Genomic DNA, 7,400 nt, shown 5'->3' on the forward strand with positions numbered 1-7,400 from the left:
AATATATAGTATGTCAGATTCTGTCAGTTAACCAACACTATATTAAAATAATTAATAATATTCTGAATTTTAAATGTCTACAACATTTTACTCACAAGTGACAACTGGATTAGTGAAACAATCTTCATTTATTTGAAAAAAATGATTATTATTTAAATATAATTAATTACAAATATAATACATACATATATAAATATAAGTACAAATACTTAAGTTCAAATAAAATAATAAGTAGGTAATAACTAGTATAGACAATTATATTATAAATACAGTCGAACTTTTTAAACTTTTAAGTTTTAACCGTCGACATCTTGAACTTATTCCCAGTCTATACCATTTTTATTATTGTATTATCGTTGGATAACGTAAACTTTTTGGCCGGTCCCTTTAATTTCGAGTCTGACTGTAATTTAAATTGTTTAAAATGTATATTAATGTAAATTCATTTATACATTTTTTTTTCAGAACTCAGAAAAGGTTAGTAGTTGTTGTATTTTTTAAAAATCTTGTTTGTATGCTATGTTAAACTAAAATGTAAAATACAATAAATTGTACAAATATTTAGGAAAATGTGGAAAAATATTTTATTCAATATATTCAAAACTCCTACACAAAAATGTGTTTTGCCTAAAAATTCCATAAATACAATTTCTCATACATTATTTACTAAAAATATTTTTTATATCTACGTCTTTATAAACTTCTAATTTATAAACTAAACTAAAATAAGCCCACACAAAATATTTATAAATGTAAAAGTAAAGTAACATGAAAATTTAAATTACAGTAATTTTGTAATTTATGATAATTCTTACTTATAATTCTGAGATTTCATTTTTTATTTATTAAATTCTGCTAAGTTCCTCCCAGTTTAATAAATAATTGAAATAACACAAAATCCTAGATTTTAATTAATAATTTCCACTTGATTCCATAAAAAGCAACCTTGGAAGACTAATCTAACCTTGTAGTATCATATTCCCGCACTTCATGTTTTAAAAGTTGAAATATATGTTTGTTCTTCATTTTAATTGGTTTTATTAAATTCAAACTGCAACATTGCTTAAATTAAATCCATTAAAAGTTATTAAGTACTCTGCAGTATTCCTCATTCATAATTATGTATAGAGATTGGATATATAAATGAAATATCGAAGTACTCTACAAATATAACTAAAATCAATAAATAAATAGTAGGACATATGAATCAATAATGGGGGTAATTTATTAAATTAAAAAACATATTATACTTTTTTTTTTAAATAATAAATTTCTCAACTAAGTACCTACTTTTTAGTATACCTTACTAAAATTATAATCTGTAATACAATAAGCTGAAATGTGTCTAAATGCTTGATTATAATTAATAATCAGGAAGTAATCACTTATTTTAGAAATATGCTTCATTTTATATAATATCTATGTTCTGAGTAGTATATTTAATCTACATTTTTTGATAGCCTATTCATTCATAAAATGTTTAAACACTGTAATAGTTTAACAATTTTTAGTTAATAAATGAGCTCTAAGTTCATTTTTTTTCTTTTTTTAAAATAAATATTTCGTTTATAATAGAACGGAAACATACTATTTGTACAATGTTGATTCCTAGTTAATTATATATCTGAATATTACATATAATATTATGTGATATGTGTAAAAGCCAATGATAACAGGACTTATTATCATGATTTACTAGAATAAATTAAAATAATAATAAATATGTATACAACCATACAACTATAAAACAAATTGGAATTTACAATTTTTGGTATTAGTTTTTGATGTGAATGACACATAAGTCTACTCAACATTATAGACATTTTTAAATTTTATCAAGATATTATATAATGTATATCTATTAATAAACACAGTTATGACTGTAATTTGTAATATATAATTTCATAGATTATTATGAAAAAATATAAATAAATAAATGTATATAATGACTACAAAAACAATACACCGTATTAAATTTACAAGTAAAAATGTCTCCTCTAAAACCATTTTCTGATATTTTAATAAATATTTAATATTTTTAATATGTTTATACTATATTATAATAGGATTTCATTCCTAGTGATAAAGTAAATTTGCTAAAAAAATAAATAAATGGAAATTATAAGCAAGTGAATAAAAGAACAAATGCCAAAAGTTAGCACCGGTGCATCTTCGTTTAGTTTTAAAACTTACTGGTGCAGCAGTTTGGCTTAGCACTCCAATGGTAAATATATTTTGGGTAAAGAAAAGTATTCATCAATATTATTTACATAATGTCTGGGGTTTTTTGAGTGTAAAATAATATTATATAACTACGTCCTATATGAGATACTGAGAAAAATGAACGCGCGACAGCGGTGTAGCTAAATAGTCTACCTAAGACGCCGTGTGATCATAATTGTATCCTCAATTTAATCATCAAAATAAACAACAACAAAAATAGACGTTAAAAAATAGACCCGGAAAATAGAAATTTACTGTTAATAATAAACTATTATTAAAAGAGTACATTCGAGTAGAAAGCATGCACTGAATATTTACCTTCAGTTCATTTCACAGTTATTAGAATGATGCATGTTTCTACACATTTAATGTATATAAATATTACAAGACAAACAAATGTTGTAGTTAGTGAAAATAAAGACTAAAAAAGCGGGCGACGCTCTGCTGTGCAGTAGGTTACAAATGGGTAACTGTAAAAAATGGTGTTAAATTTGAATTCAATGAAATAATATCATTTGATACGAAAAAAGATTCTGAGAGGAGAAGATTTGTTAGTCTAAGATATTTTATATTTAATTATTGTAATTATTAATATGGTAGCTGGTATGTTGAATTAATATTATTTGCATATTATTATATTTAAAAAGTATATATTAGAAATTTCAAGTACGATATTACATTCTTGGTAATTTAATATATAATTTCGTCCAAATTTGAAATTACCCTAAAAAAAAGTAAAACTGGGCTTATATATTTTTAGATTTTTTGGTTACAGAATTGACTACTTACGTAGAACCTTGTTTTTTGAGTATTTTTGATCTTTTTGGCCCAACGAATAGTTGACATGTATTGAAAAAAAACTAAAAAACATTTAAAATTTAAAATGTCTAAAACAATAAAATGATAAAACAAACATTGGAACATTTGATGTACGTTTCAGGTATTTACGATTATTTGTTTTTGAATTCCAAGAAAATAAGAAAATCGTTTCTTGAGAAATCGAGTGAATATCTAATGTTGTAAAAATTTGAACTTCAAACGCTATTGATAAATTATTGTGGATTTATGCTCTACTTTTTTTTAATTACCACTAATAACAGCTAATGAGCTAATTTGTGTTACATTTTCAAGTTTTTTGACAAATTGTTTATCAACATAAATTTTAAAAAAACTAATAAAAATCAAAAAAATACAAGTGCCTATAATTGCTATATATGAGTTAAAATATTTTTAAGACTGCGTATAATTTCATTTATGATATTATTTTTAAAATGAAATAAGTTTTTTCTTAATTTTTTTTTTTGTTTTTCCCTTGTGAAAACTACTAAGCATTTTAAATGTTGACCTCTCGTGAATTCACCAACTAGATTTACTTTCCAATCGGAAAAGATACTGAAGTTGAAAATCGAAGCATTATTTAGATTACTTATTGTGTACACAGACACAAAAAAAAACAAACACACATCATTGTAAAATCAATACATTCATCGCTCCGCTCAGAACCTAAAAATGGGTTCATTGTGTTCGAATTTCAAAAATATACAATTACAGTGATTGTCCACAAATTATATGGAATCAAAAATAAATTAGACATGATTTTTGGGTGAAAATGTATTTAGATTTTTAAATATTATAATTATTGTGTCATATAAATGTTAAATAATAATAAAAAAAAAATCGTAAAATGCCTACAATTTGGCACAATATTCATAGCAGATATAAGTATAATAAGAGTTAGAAAGCTAATTTATAATTAATAGCAAATGTTTTACATAAAAAAATAATTTCTCTTTTAAATTATCAAATTTAGTTTTAAAATAAAAATGTTTAAGTATCTCCTGACAATCAATTTAATTAATACTAGGATTAACTATTTAGTAGGGTCTCCTATAAAGTATGCATTAAAAAAAAAATGAATAAATTAACAAAATGTTTAATGAAAATCCATTTATTAATTATTTCTATATTACATTCGGCAATATTTCCGATTTAACAATGAACAACAATATCCAGCATATGACTAGCTCCAAACTCAAAAAGTGCGTATTTTGTGGAACATCCTGTAGTAAATTATTTCAAAACAACTTAAAATTGTTGTATGTTTAATAAGTAATAATTAAAATTGTTCATCTCCATACATAGATTGTAATGACAATAAAAATACGATAATAGTTTTGATTTGGTTGGGCTCATCTCATTTTGCTTATCTCTGAATAGGTTAGTGTGGTATATTATTACTATTAGTGAGAATGTAATTCCTTAAAAAATTAAGCCCTCACAATGATTCATAATAGACTGATTTTATCTCCTTACAATGTACCTATAATAATAATATATATATTTTTGTCACTGGTGGAAAATATTTCATAGGTACTTGAATATTTTGATAGACAGATAAGTATTAACTTGGAATATTTTGCCAAAGATTAAATTTCAAGAGCAAATAATTGTGACCAGGGCTACACTAGCTACGATATTTTCAAGATTTTAATATCGCCTGTTTTAATGGTTTTGGATTTATATTTTACTAAATTCATTATTACAGATTAAATGGTATTAATAGTTAATTTTAAGAACCCAAATTGAAAAAAAATTTCAAGTATGCATTTAACACATTTATCCTCCTACTCGATTTAAAAAATATTCTTATTGAAAATATATACATTTAAATAATTTTTCATTAAAATTTATAAATATACTTATATTGGTTAACTGGTACTTCTTCGATTTTATATGCAAATTTTCACATTCAACACCACGTCAAGCACACAAGCGAACGTGCTGTGATCATTATTATTATTAGCAGTAGCAGTAGAACTAGTAGTAGTAGTACTAATTATAATATAATTGTGACTTGTGAGGATAAAACATAATAATCATAAAAAATAAGTTATACCACATAACATAAGGCAGGTATAGGTTAGGTTAATATATAATATATATATATATTTGTCAGGTGGATATTATAAAAATCGGTGGAATATTCGAATATCGTATTTTATTGTTTAGCTTTTAGAGATGCATAATACTTATTTGACTTCAAATAGCGAAATATATGTACGATCCAAATAAATTGGAATTACGTGATTTTTAGTCATGATGGTTTTGCATGGCACGCTGCACGCTCGCGAGTATAGGTACCCTCTGTCTACATCATAATGTATTGTAGGACAGAGATCGTCGGTACGATGGTAAATTATTAACAGTTATTGCAACAAAAATATACAATTATTTAAGTATTCGTAATTACCTAAGTCTCGGACTTTGTTACGATTTCATGTTTTTTTTATTTTACTTATTAGATTGACTGCTAGATAAGCTATAAACTCATTGCATGGCTTTATGATAATGAAATAGTAAAAGTTTTTGGAGTATATTTTTGCAAATTTTACAGGTCATATTTTAAGTATAAAGATTAATACAAATTTAAGTAGTAATATACTAGTATTGTTAGAAATTAGTAAATTATAAAGTAAAACATTGATTTAAATCTAATTTATAGTAGCCATATCATGAGTTCGTAACCAATAATAAAAATACTTAAGAACCCACATTTATTTTATAATACAGAGAAAAGAGACTAGACAAGTGTTTGAGAATCTCATTCTCATATTATACTAATGGCTATTTTATACAATTTGACACGTAAAATGTACAAACCCAAGTCTGTAGAAGAAAAAATAGGTGCATATATTTGTTTTTGTTTATTATATTCTCTATAAGCGATGGAAAAATGTTTCTGTATACTCACCGAACGGAATGTTTCACGTAGTTGCGGGCGGAGGACATGATATGCGGTGCCAGTCTGTCGGGGTGTTGTCGGTGAGGGAGTGCCGCCGCCGAGTTCTGATCTCGTCCTGTCGCGTCGTCGTTGTCGCCACCGTCGTCGTCGTCGTCGTCGTCGTTGCCGTCGTTGCCGCCGCCGCCGCTATTAAAGGTTTTCGCACGCGGCACGGTCGGCCGGCGAAAATCACAATAAAATCACACAGGGTGATTCTGCGCACGTCGTTCGATTGTCCAAACACAATATAATATATATTAATACGATATTAAAATGGATGACGTCGACGTGACGACGCGATTTTGAACTGTACACAAAAGCGGCGCTCGATATGACGGCACATTATTATTATTATTACTATACAGCGGTGGGTAATATAATACCGACCGAGTACTCACCATGTAGGCGTGACAACATGCGAAATAATATTCTGTTTGAAGAACGATGAAAAGTAACCGGATGTACGCACGTCGATTTGGATAAATCAGATATTTATAAATAACAGTAATGGCCGTGTACAAATTACTATCGGACTTTCGCGGCGACGACTACGACGACAGCGACGATGATAGGTATTACACTAAAATAAAATTATGGACGCGACAGTGCAAGTATTGAAATGTGCATTATGTGAAGGTAGTTTTCTTCGCAAGAACGTTCCGATTTTTTTTGCCTCGTTTCAGTTTTGTTTTGTTTTTATTTTATTTTATTTTTTTGTGGGTCGCCCCGTTCGCTTTCATTGATTAAAAGTCGAATGACTCCGGAGCGACACCTAGTATTGATTCGGTCAACTATAACGCCGTCGCCGCCACCACCGTAATATTATACTATATATATACCGACGCATGTTTAGTCGTCCCTAGAGATCCTGTGGAGGTGGTTGGTTGGTACTCGAAAGTCGGAGTTGTATATTATATTATATTATGTATATGAAGTAAACTCGCGCATGCGAACACACTCACATTAAATAATACACACAAACTATATGTATACATTTATAAATTGTATAATTGCATGGGCTGAATAATTCACTTTTTTTATTAAGAATACAAAATTCTTAGTTTAATACATACGAAACCCTTAAATGTTACTGCCTCTTATAAACCACACAGTGTTAAAAACCTTAAAAAAAAATCATAACTTTTAGTAAAATAACAAATAATTATCTACTATTACAATGCTTGGCTGCCATTTTCAGGGTTTGTAACACCCTTTCGGTGGCTCAGAAAAAATATAAATATTTTAATTTGTGATAAAATGTTTTCTAGTACCTAACATAAAAATTGTTATTATAATGTTTATTACTAATACCTAATAAAATTAAATCTGACAAAACAAAACATTTTGACTGTGCACCTCTTGAACTTCAGATATCTTCAGTATTACGCCATGAAAT

The 7,400-nt window shown here is 27.0% G+C and overlaps 1 protein-coding gene across 2 annotated transcripts in view; it reads right to left on the bottom strand.

Annotated features, from left to right (window-relative positions):
- LOC111026305 (whirlin) overlaps nucleotides 1–6,725 on the bottom strand; it is a 36,238-nt gene extending 29,513 nt beyond the window's left edge. Inside the window, exon 1 of one of the 2 annotated variants that reach the window (XM_022304359.1) lies at nucleotides 5,975–6,725. The gene's annotated coding sequence lies outside the window, so the exon portion shown is untranslated. The remainder of the gene's footprint in view (nucleotides 1–5,974) is intronic. The other variant, XM_022304358.1, reaches the window with a different exon arrangement.
- Nucleotides 6,726–7,400: the final 675 nt, after the last annotated feature.

This window comes from Myzus persicae, unplaced genomic scaffold, assembly GCF_001856785.1.
Source record: "Myzus persicae strain clone G006 unplaced genomic scaffold, MPER_G0061.0, whole genome shotgun sequence".
Lineage (NCBI taxonomy): Eukaryota > Metazoa > Arthropoda > Insecta > Hemiptera > Aphididae > Myzus > Myzus persicae.